Source organism: Oncorhynchus keta, chromosome 26 (assembly GCF_023373465.1).
Source record: "Oncorhynchus keta strain PuntledgeMale-10-30-2019 chromosome 26, Oket_V2, whole genome shotgun sequence".
NCBI classification, from domain to species: domain Eukaryota; kingdom Metazoa; phylum Chordata; class Actinopteri; order Salmoniformes; family Salmonidae; genus Oncorhynchus; species Oncorhynchus keta.
Genome location: NC_068446.1, coordinates 27,013,575 through 27,029,115, shown reverse-complemented (window position 1 = coordinate 27,029,115; position 15,541 = coordinate 27,013,575). Strand labels below are relative to the sequence as shown.

Genomic DNA, 15,541 nt, shown 5'->3' with positions numbered 1-15,541 from the left:
CAGAAGGGAAAAAAAGCAGAGCGAAATATTGCTGAGCGCTGAAAGGTCGTCTTTGTTAGCCAGCCTTGTCCACACACAGTGGTCTAGTCTTTGGTTCAGCTGTGCGCTCTCTCACACTGACAAACCCCTCAGTGATGGAAGCAGGAGCCCGCTCCTGTAAGTACACTGCAGGCTTACACACTGGGGGGGGTCCCGAGCGTTAAAGAAACAAATTCTAACAGCTTTACGGTAATGGCAGCTCATAATTCCCATTCAAGCCATTTACTTGAAATATAGCCATACCGTTTTTCCTCTGCTCTCCCGTGGACTAGGGACCTGGCAGTCAAGGTCATCAATGCCCTGGTGCCCCCTCAATAACCCCGCTGTGGATGTAGAGATGAGGGACCCCTGTTCCCTGTCACGTGCTTCGGGCGAGGACAGTAAATTGAAATTGGCTTCTATCCTTCCATAAGGAGCGGTAGTTGGTCTTTCATTTCTCTCCGTCATGTACAGTCATTTATTGACAGCTGGAGGTACGGTGGAAGGGGGTTGTTAAACGTACCACCTATGAGGCTTACACAGCGTTGTGTTCTACTACACAGCGTTGTTCTACTGCACAGCGTTGTTCTACTACACAGCGTTGTGTTCTACTACACAGCGTTGTGTTCTACTACACAGCGTTGTTCTACTACACAGCGTTGTGTTCTACTACACAGCGTTGTGTTCTACTACACAGCGTTGTGTTCTACTACACAGCGTTGTGTTCTACTACACAGCGTTGTGTTCTACTACACAGCGTTGTTCTACTACACAGCGTTGTTCTACTACACAGCGTTGTGTTCTACTACACAGCGTTGTGTTCTACTACACAGCGTTGTTCTACTACACAGCGTTGTGTTCTACTACACAGCGTTGTTCTACTACACAGCGTTGTGTTCTACTACACAGCGTTGTGTTCTACTACACAGCGTTGTTCTACTACACAGCGTTGTGTTCTACTACACAGCGTTGTGTTCTACTACACAGCGTTGTGTTCTACTACACAGCGTTGTGTTCTACTACACAGCGTTGTGTTCTACTACACAGCATTTGTGCAGTGGGGGAAAAGTACTCAATTGTCATACTTGAGTAAAAGTAAGTATATCTTAATAGAAAATGACTCAAGTGAAAGTCACCCAGTAAAATACTACTTGAAAAAAAGACAAAGTATTTTGGTTTAAAATATACTTATCAAAAGTAAATGGAATTGCTCAAATGTACTTAAGTATCAAAAGTATAAACCTTTTCAAATTCCTTATTTAGCAAACCAGACGGCATAATTATTTTACTTTTTTTTAACGGGTAGCCAGGGGCACACTCCAACACTCTGACATAATTTACAAACGAAGCGTTTGTGTTTGGTGAGTCTGCCAGATCAGAGGCAGTAGGGATGACCAGGGATGTTCTCAAGAGAAGTGTGCGTGTTACTTGGACCACTTTCCTGTCAAAATGCAATGAGTACTTTTGGGTGTCAGGGAAAATGCATGGAGTAAAAAATATATTTTCTTTAGGAATGTAGTAGAGTAACAGCAAAAGTTGTCAAAAATATAAATAGTGAAGTACAGACATCCCCCCCCCCCAAAAAACTACTTAAGTAGTACTTTAAAGTATTTTTACTCAAGTACTTTATACCACTGGCATTGTGTTCTACTACTAGTGGGCTGGACCTGCTGTTGACTGAATGGACAGCTTCTGCTTTCACTAGCAATAACTTGGGATGTAATCATTAACTGATACGAATTGGTCCCCGGTTGAAATGTTTAAGATATGAGTTCATGGGACCCCAAACCAATCTAAATGTAGCATGCATCGGTCGGGAAATAGATTTACATTTTACGGATCGCCGGTTCACTAATATTTGTTGCTCAAATGACTTTCTACCTTCCGAAAATACCTAATATTTTGTGATAACTGATTCCTCTCCCTTCAGTGTCGAACTAAGCATGTAATTGTGTTGACAGTCATTGATCTACAAGTCATTTAGCCTAGTCAAACTGCACACTCACCAACGAGAGGAAGGCCTATTCCTGATCTTGCACATCTGCCTGTCACCTCAATATAAGGCTTTATTAGTTGAGTGACCACCAATATAATTTGTACGGTGATTTTGATCAAATGCACTGTTAAATTGTTTTACCGGAATAAAAGTAGCCTAAACTACTGCCGGAGGCACAAATCTCATCGGGCGAGACATGCTGATCACGGCTTACATTCAATTTGATTTTGATTGTTCAGGTTCACCATCAGTGACAAGTTTTGGTAGTTTTCCTTAACTTTACAGGATAAAGTAGATCATTTCATAACGAGGACAGTGGGAGAAGAAGAGATGCTCACTCCCAACAGTCAACTTCCAGATAGTCTAAACAATTCAATTATGAGATTGGATGAAATCCAAAGTTTTGCTATATGTTCAAGTTTTGTCACGTGTACAAGTACAGTGAAATTCCTTTTTTGCAAGCCCTCCCAACAATGCACTAATCAATGCACTCGGTCAGAGCTCATTTTAAAGATAAATATTGATATATTATTAGCTCTAACAGTTTTAGTCAGCAAAAATGACAAACAGATTATTTTCCCTTATGGCTCAGCTCAGGTGCCGACATACAGAGAGCTCCAAAAGTATAGGGTTAAGTGACATTTTTAGCTTTGGCTCTGTACCCCCAGCACTTTGGATTTTAAATGATACACTGACTATGAGGTTAAAGTGCAGACTGTCGGCTTTAATTTGAGGGTATTTTAATCCATTTCAGGTGAACAGTTTTTGGAAATTACAGCATTTGTACATAGTCTCCCCATTTTAGGGGACCAAAAGTATTGGGACAAATACACTTGTTTTAAAGTAGTAAAAAGTGTAGTATTTGGTCCCATTTTCCTACTGTAGCATGAAACGATTACATCAAGCTGGTGACTCTACACATTTGTTGGATGCATTTGCTGTTTGTTTTTGGTTGTTTCAGATTATTTTCTGCCCAATAGAAATGAATGGTAAATAGTGTATCCAACAAATGTGTAGAGTCACAAGCTTGATGGTGTCATTGCGTGCTATGAATATGGGACCAAAAATACATAAGTGAATTTGTCCTAATACTTTTGGTCCCCAGACATGTGGGGGACTATGTACAAAAAGTATTGTAATTTCGGAACAGTTCACCCGAAATGGATAGAAATACCCTCTATCATTTCAACTTCAAAGTGCTGGAGTACAGAGCCAAAACAACAACAAAATGTCACTGTTCCAATACTTTTGGAGCTCACTGTTCTACACCATAGACGTATACATCATTTACATGTCTCACACACATACAAGCACACGCAAGTCCGCACCAAGAGCCCAGCTCAGGAGCTCCATCAGCAGCAGATTTTTAAAATTTAGAATGGAAAATACATTTTTATGCAACAAATGTTAGTGCATCGAACCGATTCGCACAGACTCTCATCTAATCCAACCGAATCGCACTGAATCGTTTCAAACTAAAGCGTATTGTTCCTGTATCGTATCGGAGCCCATGTATTGAATCGTCTTCAAAGGGAAAGATGCACATCCCCCTAGCAATAACTCAGTGCTGTTGAAGGAGAGTGTTACAGATGTGGGATCTTAATTTCATCACCCTGTTGCAGGAGAACTTTCCTTCAATGCAGGACATTTGAGGTTTAAAGAGGCTTCTGAAGTTTTGTAATTACATTTGACTTGATTTTACTTTATGAAAATGTGTCAAACTCTACAAAAATGTCAATTTATTATCCACATAATTCACATTTCCTGTTGCAGGATTATTTTCCTGCTGAAGCAAACTGGCTAAAATTTAAGATCCTACATCTGTAAGTGAATTACACTTCCATGGGACTCTATACAAGTCCCCACTGCTGAATGACTGATATTGGAATGACCTTGTAGCGCTTATTACTACTTGGTGGATATGATATGTAGCTATGTTAAAACAGAGTTGTTTGACACAGAGGACATGCTGTGGCATGTGAAGAGACAGAATTGTGGTCAACCATATCATGGAAACCAGAGTTGCAGTATCCTATTCCACATTTTACTGTACCACTCCCTTTGCAGCTTGTGGTGGTGGTTGAAGTGTGTTAAAGTACAATCGCTTGATCAGCATGCCAACCAAGTAACCCTGTGATGTAAAAAGTCTGCTGTTAGTGTACAGGCTACTGGCTTAATTAACCAATTTCCATCTTGTCCATCAAGCTGTTGTTCTAGAAAGTAGTGACGCACCGATATGACATTTTTGGCCAATAACCTTATCCAATATTTTCCTTGCCAAAAAAAACAACCTATACCGACATGCGGCCCTTTAAGCATTCTAGTACAGTTAAATAGTTAACACACACACATGGATGCAGCATCTCAGTCCAAGACGCGCCACTACAGTCCCCGGTTCGAACCCAGGCTGTATCACATCTGGCTGTGAATGGGAGTCCCATGGGCGGCGCACAATTGGCCCAGGGTAGGCCGTCATTGTAAATAGGAATTTGTTTTTAATTGCCTAGTTAAATAAAGGTTACACACACACCGACTAAAAAGTTATTTTGTTGGCATTTACGTATGTCCCCATGACCAGTAAAACAATCGAAACCTATTTCTTTCACTTACTTGCTGTGCTGTTTCGTTGTTCATTTGTTCAGTCGTTTCATTCTTAACCAGGATTTCTTATGCTATGGAACGCCGTTTGGTTCTTTGCGTGTCAAATAACACTATTTGACGTGTCAAATAAGCTTGTTGACCAATCAGGACTTGAATATGACTGCACGTCAAAATTTAACACGTTCATAAAAATGTTTATGTAGTTATTACACATTGATTACACTATCACTCGTCTTTGATGTGTCATAACGATTCATCGATACGTATGCTATGATACTGGTAAAGTTGTCTCGCGCACCTACAGTGCTGGTCATAGGATTCCTAAATTATTGCTAAGAATAATGAAAATGACTGCAGTTTTTACTGGTCATTGTTTTCAGGCTGGTTGTATTGGTGCTAGCTAGGTACCAAGCTAAAGCTAGCTAGCAACCCCGGAAGTTGCGGTTTAACAAATCATGCTTTATTACCAACACGGTATTGTAAACTTGTCGTTCGTGGCCGGTGTTTGCTTGTTTGCAGACTTTTTTGTACAGTTTTGACAGTGGTACTGATAGTAGTCGTGGGGCTTGGCTTGCACGTGCAAATTCAGAACACACAACATTCTATAATAGAACTGTTATTTGACGCGTCAAATAGTGTTGTTGGACGTATCTTTTATGACACGCAAAGACCCAAACGGCATTCCATAGTATGTCATAAAGCAAATAGCAGTGATGTTATTACTGTGTAACTCCGGTAGGGCAACGTGTACATTTAGTCTTTTAGTTATCTCGCTGAAATGTTCTTACTCTTTCAAATGAGGGCTCTACTTTTGACTACTCGATCCACACAGCAGACATCGTGGGCTAGGTTAGGAATGCTGTGTTGCACGTGTAGCGGAACATTTTACGTGGCATCATTACGTCATGTACCTACGTTATATAGGTATGCATGTCTGCTTTGACATCGGTTTTGCACATCGGCATTAAACTAGACATCGGGCCGATACCGATGTTGGCATTTTAAGCTAATATCATCCGATTCCGATATGTTCACCAATATATTGTGCATCCCTACTAGAAAGTATTTATAATGAACTATAAAACCCAGTGCTGTGATGTGGGGAGAGAGCTGTGTAGTAGCAGGGGGAGCAGTAGTAGTAGTCATCCCATTAGTACATTCCAAGATGGCGTAGCAGTCAGACGTCTTTGTCCTGTCTCGTCCCATGTGTATATATCTTTTTCTTTGTGTTCTCTTTAATATTTTTCCTACCCCTCAACTTCAAAATACACACCTGCAACCCGCCTCACCCAATGTGGTGTGGATCCCCAAAAAATCCTTAAGTATTTCTATTTACCCCCGAACTGGAATACCTCAACTGAAGCTAGCTAACTAGCTACCAGCTAGCTAACTAGCTACCAGCTATCAGTCAGCTAACCACTGCTAGTGGTCATCAGCTAACCTTTAGCTCGGAAAGCTCTCGCCAGTTCGTACAACTCATTTCAAACCAGAGCATAACGGTCCTATTTTTCTCTCCATATCCACGAATTCCTACCACAAACTCTGAACCTTTTCATCTGGATCATCACAGCTAGCAAACCGCAACCCGGGTTGACTACTCCTGGGGCTAGCCCATGCTAGACCCATCTCCCGGCTCACTCCTGGGCTACAATATCCGGACCCCTTCTACTGCCGGTACGGGGCACGGAACCCCGCCGATCCTCTACAACTGGAATACCGACATAATCTGCCCGAGGATTCCAACAGGTCCCTCAGGCGCGACGCCCGCTGAAGGCCCATTCTGCTAACCTGCTAGGCCTGCTAGCTACCTAGAGCTACTTGGAACCCTACTAACTCCATGACTGGTCTATCACCGTCACCGCACGAAGAGGCAAAAGCAGACTTACCCCCATTGCGACGTCCCCCAAAGGCTAACTTGGTAGCCCCAGTCTATTAACTGCAAGCTTGCCTGCCCCGGGCTGCTAACTGCTAGCCCCTGATAACTGCTTGCTTGCTAACCCGGTCTGCTAACTGCTTGTTTAGCCCCGGCCTACTAACTATTAGCGTGTTAGCATTGGCCTGCTAACTGTCTGAATCGCCATGAACCCATATGTTCACTTGGCTACACATGCCTCTCTCTAATATCAATATGCCTCGTCCATTACTGTTCTGGTTGACTTCTGTAACCGGAAAAAACTTGGTTTCATGCATGTTAACATTAGAAGCCTACTCCCTATGTTTGTTTTACTCACTGCTTTAGCACACTCTGCTAACCCGGATGTCTTAGCCGTGTCTGAATCCTGGCGTAGGAAAATCACCAAAAACCTTGAAATCTCCATGGCTAACTATAACATTTTTTCCCAAGATAGAACTGCCAAAGGGGGCGGTGTTGCAATCTACTGCAAAGTTAGCCTGCAGAGTTCTGTATTACCATCCAAGTCTGAACCCAAACAATTCGAGCTACTAAAATTCACCTTTCCAGAAACAAGTCTCTCACTGTTGCCGCTTGCTATAGACCTCCCTCTGCCCCCAGCTGTGCCCTCGATACGATATGTGAATTGATTGCCCCCATCTATCTTCTGAGCTCGTGCTACTAGGTGACCTAAACTGGGACATGCTTAACACCCTGGCCATCCAACAATCCAATCTCACAAAAATTATCAATGAACCCACCAGGTACAACTCCAAATCCGTAAACATGGGCACCCTCATAGATGTCATCCTAACTAACTCGCCCTCCAAATACACCTCTGCTGTTTTCAATCAAGATCTCAGCGATCACTGCCTCATTGTCTGCATCCGTAATGGGTCTGCGACCAAACGACCACTCCTCATCACTGTCAAACGCTCCCTAAAACACTTCTGCGAGCAGGCCTTCCTAATTGACCTGGCCAGGGTATCCTGGAATGGCATTGACCTCATCTCGTCAGTAGATGATGCATGGCTATTCTTTAAAAGTGCCTTCCTCACCATCTTAAATAAGCATGCCCCACTCAAAAAATGTAGAACTAGGAATAGATATAGTCCTTGGTTCACTCCAGACCTGTCTGCCCTTGACCAGCACAAAAACATCCTGTGGCGTTCTGCATTAGCATCAAATAGCCCCCGTGACATACAACTTTTCAGGGAAGTTAGGAACAAATATACACAGGCAGTTAGGAAAGCTTAGACTAGCTTTTTCAAACAGAAATTTGCATCCTGTAGTACTAACTCAAAAAGGTTCTGGGACACTGCAAAGTCCATGGAGAATAGCTGCCCACTGCTCTGAGGCTAGGAAACACTGTCACCACCGATTTAAATTCACTATAATTGAGAATTTCAATAAGCATTTCTCTACGTCTGGCCATGCTTTCCGCCTTGCTTTCCGCCTTGCTACCCCTTCGAAAGCCAAGTTAACAAACAGATTACCGACCATTTCGAATCCCACCGTACCTTCTCCACTATGCAATCTGGTTTCAGAGCTGGTCATGGGTGCACCTCAGCCACGCTCAAGGTCCTAATCGACATCATAACCACCATCGATAAGAGACATTACTGTGCAGCCGTATTCATCGACCTGGCCAAGGCTTTCGACTCTGTCAATCACCACATTGTTATTGGTAGACTCGACAGCGTTGGTTTCTCAAATGATTGCCTCGCCTGGTTTACCAACTACTTCTCTGATAGAGTTCAGTGTGTCAAATCGGAGGGCCTGTTGTCCGGACCTCTGGCAGTCTCTATGGGGGTGCCACAGGGTTCAATCCTCAGGCCGACTTTCTTCTCTGTATACATCAATGATGTTGCTCTTGCTGCTGGTGATTCTCTGGTGCACCTCTACGCAGACGACACCATTCTGTATACTTCTGGCCCCTCTTTGGACACTGTTAACTAACCTCCAGACGAGCTTCAATGCCATACAACTCTCCTTCCGTGGCCTCCAACTGCTCTTAAATGCAGGGGAAACTAAATGCATGCTATTCAACCGATCCCTGCCCGCACCTGCTCGCCCATCCAGCATCACTACTCTGGACGGCTCTGACTTAGAATACGTGGACAACTACAAATACCTAGGTGTCTGGTTAGACTGTAAACTCTCATTCCAGACTCACATTAAGCATCTCCAATCCAAAATTAAATCTAGAATTGGCTTCCCATATCGCAACAAAGCATCCTTTACTCATGCTGCCAAACATACCCTCGTAAAACTGACCATCCTACCGATCCTTGACTTCGGTGATGTCATCTATAGAATAGCCTCCAACACTCTACTCAACAAACTGGATGCAGTCTATCACAGTGCCATCCATTTTTGTCACCAAAGCCCCATACACTACCCACCATTGCGACCTGTACGCCCCCAGTTGGTTGGCCCTCGCTTCATACTCGATGCCAAACCCACTGGCTACAGGTTATCTACAAGTCTCTGCTAGGTAAATCCCGCCTTAGCTCACTGGTCACCATAGCAGCACCCACTCGTAGCACACGCTCCAGCAGGTATATCTCACTGGTCACCCCCAAAGCCAATTCCTCCTTTGGTCATCTTTCCTTCCAGTTCTCTGCTGCCAATAACTGTAACGAACTGCAAAAATCTGAAGTTGGAGTCTCATATCTCCCTCACTAGCTTTAAGCACCAGCTGTCAGAGCAGCTCACAGATCACTGCACCTGTACATAGCCCATCTGTAAACAGCCCATCTATCTACCTACCTCATCCCCATACGTTGTTTATTTATTTATCTTGCTCCTTTGCACCCAAGTATCTCTACTTGCACATTCATCTTCTGCACATCTACCATTCCAGTGTTTCAATTGCTATATTGTAATTACTTCGCCACCATCGCCTATTTATTGCCTTACCTCTCTTATCTTACCTAGTTTGCACTCACTGTATATAGACATTTAGTTTTCTTTTGTTCCGCTGTATTATTGACTGTTTTGTTTACTCCATGTGTAACTCTGTGTTGTTGTATGTGTCGAATTGCTATGCTTTATCTTGGCCAGGAACTCTCTCAACTAGCCTACTTGGTTAAATAAATGTAAAATTAAAGTAAAAAAAAAAGAGCTATGGAGGTCCACTCCTCTATCTCATGTCAGCGGAACTGCCTGAGTAACTGGTACCAGTGTTCTGTGTCTCATCAGCTGTCACAGACATGTTTGAAGTGCTGCTATCACGTGGGGGCAGCTGCTGGCTCCATCTGGGGCCTGAAACCTGATCTGAAACAGGAGAAGGGCTGGTCACAGGCCAGCTGTTGCTCTCTTGCCTCTTCCACACCTCTGGCCATAAAGGCTAATGGACCCGCCCCTTGCACCCTGTTTACTATTTTAGCATCACTAATTTCCTTATGCAGGTTTGGCCAAAGTGACGATAGCTGGGCTTCTGTGCTGTTTGACTGTTCACTCTGCTGTCTGAATGAGAAAATATCATATTCCCATTTGTATGGTTTAATATTTAACTGTAGGTATAATCCGGGATGCCCATTTCTCTGAACTCTGCACTACTTACAGTGCCAGCACAGGGACTTTTTCTGCCATTGAAATCCTTTTCTGACAAACACTAACTGGGGGTGGTGAGCTTCCATTTTACTATGTAAAGTACTTTGGGTGTCTAGAGAAGCAATGAAGTTAAATAAATAAGTTAAATTAATTTTATTATATTTTTAAATATAATTTTGAGGACTAACAGTCACCAAAATAAAAGCTAGACAGTCAGGGTGAATTGAAAATTCCAAAAACAATGAATTTAGCGGTATTGACTATGTTCGAGCAGAATAACAACATTAGCCATGTCAAAATGTATGGCATTGCAGTAAATTAGCTCTAAAACGGCAACATTTTCTCTGCTTCATGGCAGAATAAGTAGAATCGCTGGAAGTTTTCTTTACTCAAGTTTCTCTCCGCTCCATAGAGAAATGCTAAGACTTCTCTTCACCGCCAAGATGGGGAGGCCTCTAAAATGTCGTCCCAAATACAACTGCGCCAACAAGCCGACCACTCCCATTGCTACACCCACAACCTAAGCCCCTTTTTGATCCAGAAAAAAACTGCAGCAGTGCCTGATTGACAGCCAAGATGAGAATACACAGTTGTGTATTTGTCTCCCATGTCTTACATGATGACTGTTTCAGTAATATGCTCTATTACACTGAGATTCTTCCCGGAGAGGGGTCAAGGGGCAATCTCCTGGGAGCTGTGGCAATATTGTCCTTTGTGCCCAGTAAAGGCGTGTCGTTTGGCAGGGCAGTACAGGCCTCGTCTGATCTCTCTCTCTGTCTCTCTGTCTCTGTCTCTCTCTGTGTCTGTCTGTCAGCTGTGATGGAGCTTGATGATCAGCTGCAACCGTAATCCACCCAGAGCTCCGTTGATAGCACAGTGTTCAGGCGAGCTCCGGAACACAATGGTTCAAATTAAAACCCGCCATTGATCATGAGATATATGACATAACAAGATGTTGACGAGCCTAAATCATCTTTCTTGGAATGAACATGCTAATAGGGCAAGCTTGACAGGGGAATTACATCTCCCTTACTCCAACTACTAGGCTACTTCAGGCTTGGCTGTGAAACTAATTGGCTGATCCTTTTTAGTTAGTCCTTTTGTTGGAGAGCGGTGTGGCGGTGGCAGCTGAGGAGGAGAGAGGCTGCAGCAGCAGGTCTGACACTGAAGTGCCCTTTAGCCCTGCAGGTCAGCTGCCCTGGACACCAGCCCTGCCTCATCACACTCCAACATTTGTAAAACACACACAAAACAAAATATCTGCTATACTATAATGTTTTTAAAAAAAATCACAATTCATTAAAAGGATATTGACAAAAAGATGAATTGTTACTAGTTAGCCTATTTGTAGATGAGCTGTTTTTATCTTCTCAGAGCACATGGGATACGTTTTGTGATGTGACGTCCACTGTTGAGTAGCATGAGGTGATTAAGTTCCACTTAAAATTCACTGCTGAGCTAAATATCTTAACTATAAGTTAATTATCTAAGTGTCAAATACATTTTCTTTAGCTCAGGGCTCCAGTTATGCATTTGGTTTGCTAGCTTGCAAAATTAATCTTCTTGGTTACAGCCGAGACAATCAATCCCCTCCTGCATCAAGTGTGAGTAGCCTTTTGAGATAGTTGTATAACTTGAGCTGGGTTGACTATCTCTGATTTTGTTTTATGCTCGCTTGGGTTTTTAGTATTTATCTAGGGGTCTGCTATTGGAATTTGCTAGCAATTTCTTAGCATCATTAAATATATATATATGTATATATGTATATGTTTAGAAAGAAATGGCACCCCTTGTGCGCACTACCGGTAATACTGTATACCCCAGTATGGTACGGGAATTGAATGACGATATGGAAATCTGTTCACAAATATTGTCTGAAAGCGACTGAAGCACCCTCCTACCCCACCCACAACCCATTTTTAACAGACACCTGTGTCTAGTCCAGAGGACATTTTGAGGAAGAATACATTTGTTTAATTTATGTGCATTATCCATTAGGCAGCCTATGCATTAGTCTTTACAAGCACGAGAGCGTGATTTTATTTGGATATTAGATTTATGGAGAATAAGCGGTAACCTTACGTTACACAATCTGTTTTTGGCCTGCTAATTTCCTGAAAAAAGCAGCTGTAGGGACATCCTTAAATGCTTCAGGTTCTGAGCATTGGTGCATAAGCACTTTATTCCAGTGTTTTCTTTTAAAAGGCTGGGTGTGGTGATTGGGCATCGAGAGGGTCACTATAATTTTGGAGAGGCAATGAAAAGGAAGTTAATGAACCCTTTAACCCGGGAAGTTACCAACTGGTGCTGTAGATATTATTTCCTGGGTTGGTTTGGTTATTTGCACAGTTATCTGCAGGGATGAGTCTGAATCTAAGCAGGTAAAGCTGCCATAAGCCTCCATTTTCCACTGTAAGCGTTTTAGAGGGTCCTGTGGTTTTGTGCCATCTGTTTTTTATTTACATATTGTTCCCACATTCCCCTCCCTAGTAGAGAGGCTGAGCTTTCCTCTAATGATGTCACAGACAGTGCCTCGCCCTGGCCTTCCTCCCTGCTCAGTCATGTCCAGTTCAGCTTCACTCAACCAGTCTCTGTCTCTCCACAGATGTCCACTTAAGATGGATGAGATATGCTAAAGATGATATTAACAACATAGCCGAGTGACCGCTCTAACAATGGAAATGCATGTCCTCAATAATTGAAGGCAGGCGAGATCAGGTGGGACCATTCTAGCCAATGAGGGCAAATACGTGTGTGAACAACAGGCACAACTAAGTTGTTTTTCTCAAAGTTGCAACGTGCGTCCACTTATATTAGTACATTTGTAACAGCCTTAACATTACGAAACATATCTATATACATTTTTTGTATTTTACCCCCATCTCCCAAATTTCGATCTTGTTTCATTGCTGCAACTCCCCACTGGGAGGGGAAGGTTGAGTTATGCGTCCTCTGAAACATGACCCGCCAAACCGCGTTTCTTAACACCCGCCCGCTTAACCTGGAAGCCAGCCGCATCAATGTGTCAGAGGAAACACCATTCAACTGACGCCCGAGGTCAGCCTGCAGACACCCGGCCCGCCACAAGGAGTCGCTAGAGCGCGATGAGCCAAGTAAACTCCCTCCCCGGCCAGACCCTCCCCTAACCCGGACTGCGCTGGGACAATTGTGCGCCGCCCTATCACGGCCGGTTGTGATAAGGCCGGGATCGGACCCGGGTCTGTAGTGTCGCCTTTAGCACTGCGATGCAATTTCTTAGAGTGCTGCGCCACTCGGGAGGCCACATTACGAAACTTCTAGTCAATCCATTAAGCCTTGTGTAATTCGAGGCACTCTCATAGACCTCCATACAAAAAAGGGCTTATCTCTCAGGGACAGATTTTGGGTGGAGTAAATCCTCTCGCTTTGCCTCTTCCTCTCTGGATGTGCACAATGTTCGGACTAATCTGAAAACAGGATAGGTGGAAGCGAAGCAGTATGCCAGAGGCCAACAGAGAATTTGCATTTATTCTTTCTACTCAGTTTGGAGGAAGGAGAGGAGATGTGCTTTAGACTATTGATATGCATCGCCACCCTGATAGGTGTTTGTCTGGGAGTAGGCTGGTGCTGAGTGGATGAGAGGTGTTGAGTAGGTTGGTGCTGGCCTGAGTGTCTGACGTGTAGTCTGGACTGATGGCTGGGCGACATGGCCTGAAACTTCTCTATTTTTTTCAAATTTATGGGAGATTCACGTTATACACTACCGGTCAAAGGTTTTAGGACACCTACTCATTTAAGGGTTTTTCTTTATTTTTACTATTTTCTACATTGTAGAATAATAGTGAAGACAACACTATGAAATAACACATATGGAATCATGTAGTAACCAAAAAAGTGTTACACAAATCAAAATACCCTTTGTCTTGATGACAGCTTTGCACACTCTTAGCATTATCTCAACCAGCTTCACCTGGAATGTTTTTCCAACAGTCTTGAAGGAGTTCCCACATATGCTGAGCACTTGTTGGCTGCTTTTCAGACTCATCCCAAACCATCTCAATTGGGTTGAGTTAGGGGGATTGTGGATGCCAGGTCATTTGATGCAGCATTCATCACTCTCCTTGGTAAATTATTTCTTACACAGCCTGGAGGTGTGTTGGATCATTGTCCAGTTGAAAAACAAATGATAGTCCCACTAAACCCAAACCAGATGGGATGGCGTATTGCTGCAGAATGCTGTGGTAGCCATGCTGGTTTTGTGCCTTGAATTCTAAATCACAGACAGTGTCACCATAACACCACCTCCTCAATCATTTTCGGTTGGAAATACACATGCAGAGATCATCCGTTCACCTACTCTGCGTCTCACAAAGACATGGCGGTTGGAACCAAAACCTCCCATTTGGACTCATCAGACCAAAGGACAAATTTTCACTGGTCTAATGTCCATTGCCTATGTTTTTTTTTTGGCTAAAGCAAGCCTCTTCTTCTTATTGTTGTCCTTTAGTAGTGGTTTCTTTGCAGCAATTCGACCATAAAGGCTTGATTCACAGTCTCCTCTGTACAGTTGCTATTCAGATGTGTCAGTTACTTGAACTCTGAAGAATTTATTTTATTTGGGTTGCAAATTCTGACGTTGGTAACTGTAATGAACTTATCTTCTGCAGCAGAGGTAACACTGGGTCTTCCTTTCCTGTGGCGGTCCTCATGAGAGCCAGTTTCATCATAGCGCTTGATGGTTTTTGCGACTGCACTTGAAGGGAACCTTCAAAGTTCTTGAAATGTTTCGTATTGACTGACCTTCATGTCCTAAAGTTAGGATGGACTGTTGTTTCTCTTTGCTTATTTGAGCTGTTCTTGCCATACTCTATATTATCTTCTGTATACCACCGCTACCTTGTCACAGCACATCTGATTGGCTCAAACACATTAACAAGGAAAGACATTTTTTTTATATAAATACATTTTTTCTATTACCTTTTATTTAACTAGGCAAGTCAGTTAAGAACACATTCTTATTTTCAATGACGGCCTAGGAACAGTGGGTAAAGTGCCTTGTTCAGGGGCAGAACGACAGATTTGTACCTTGTCAGCTCGGGTATTTGAACTTGCAACCTTTCAGTTACTAGCCCAACGCTCTCCACTAGGCTACCCTGCTGCTACAAGTGAGGTGACTACCTCATGAAGCTGGTTGTTGCACATTTATAAAACACAGACTAAACCGCTAGTATAACAATCTTGGTTTGACTAAAATGCTGGTAGCGATATGTGGGACTGTAATGTGTGCGCAATGAACTGAGCAAACATTTTCCAGAATTTGTTTTCATTGGTACTTCTGTTTTGGTAGTGTCTGCTCTGCTCAGAATTTGAGGAGTTGAAACATAAACAGGGTATGGTTCAAAAGGTTAACTTGTCTAGTGCAGTAAAATAAAAACCTCAAATGCAAATAATGAATTGAAACCATTTGTCAGTGAGGAAGAAGTGATCTCTCATCTTTG

General features: G+C 43.0%; 1 protein-coding gene across 9 annotated transcripts in view; it reads left to right on the top strand.

Annotated features, from left to right (window-relative positions):
* LOC118359173 (casein kinase I-like) overlaps positions 1 to 15,541 on the top strand; it is a 45,607-nt gene that overhangs the window by 10,732 nt on the left and 19,334 nt on the right. The gene's annotated exons all lie outside the window — the stretch shown is intronic.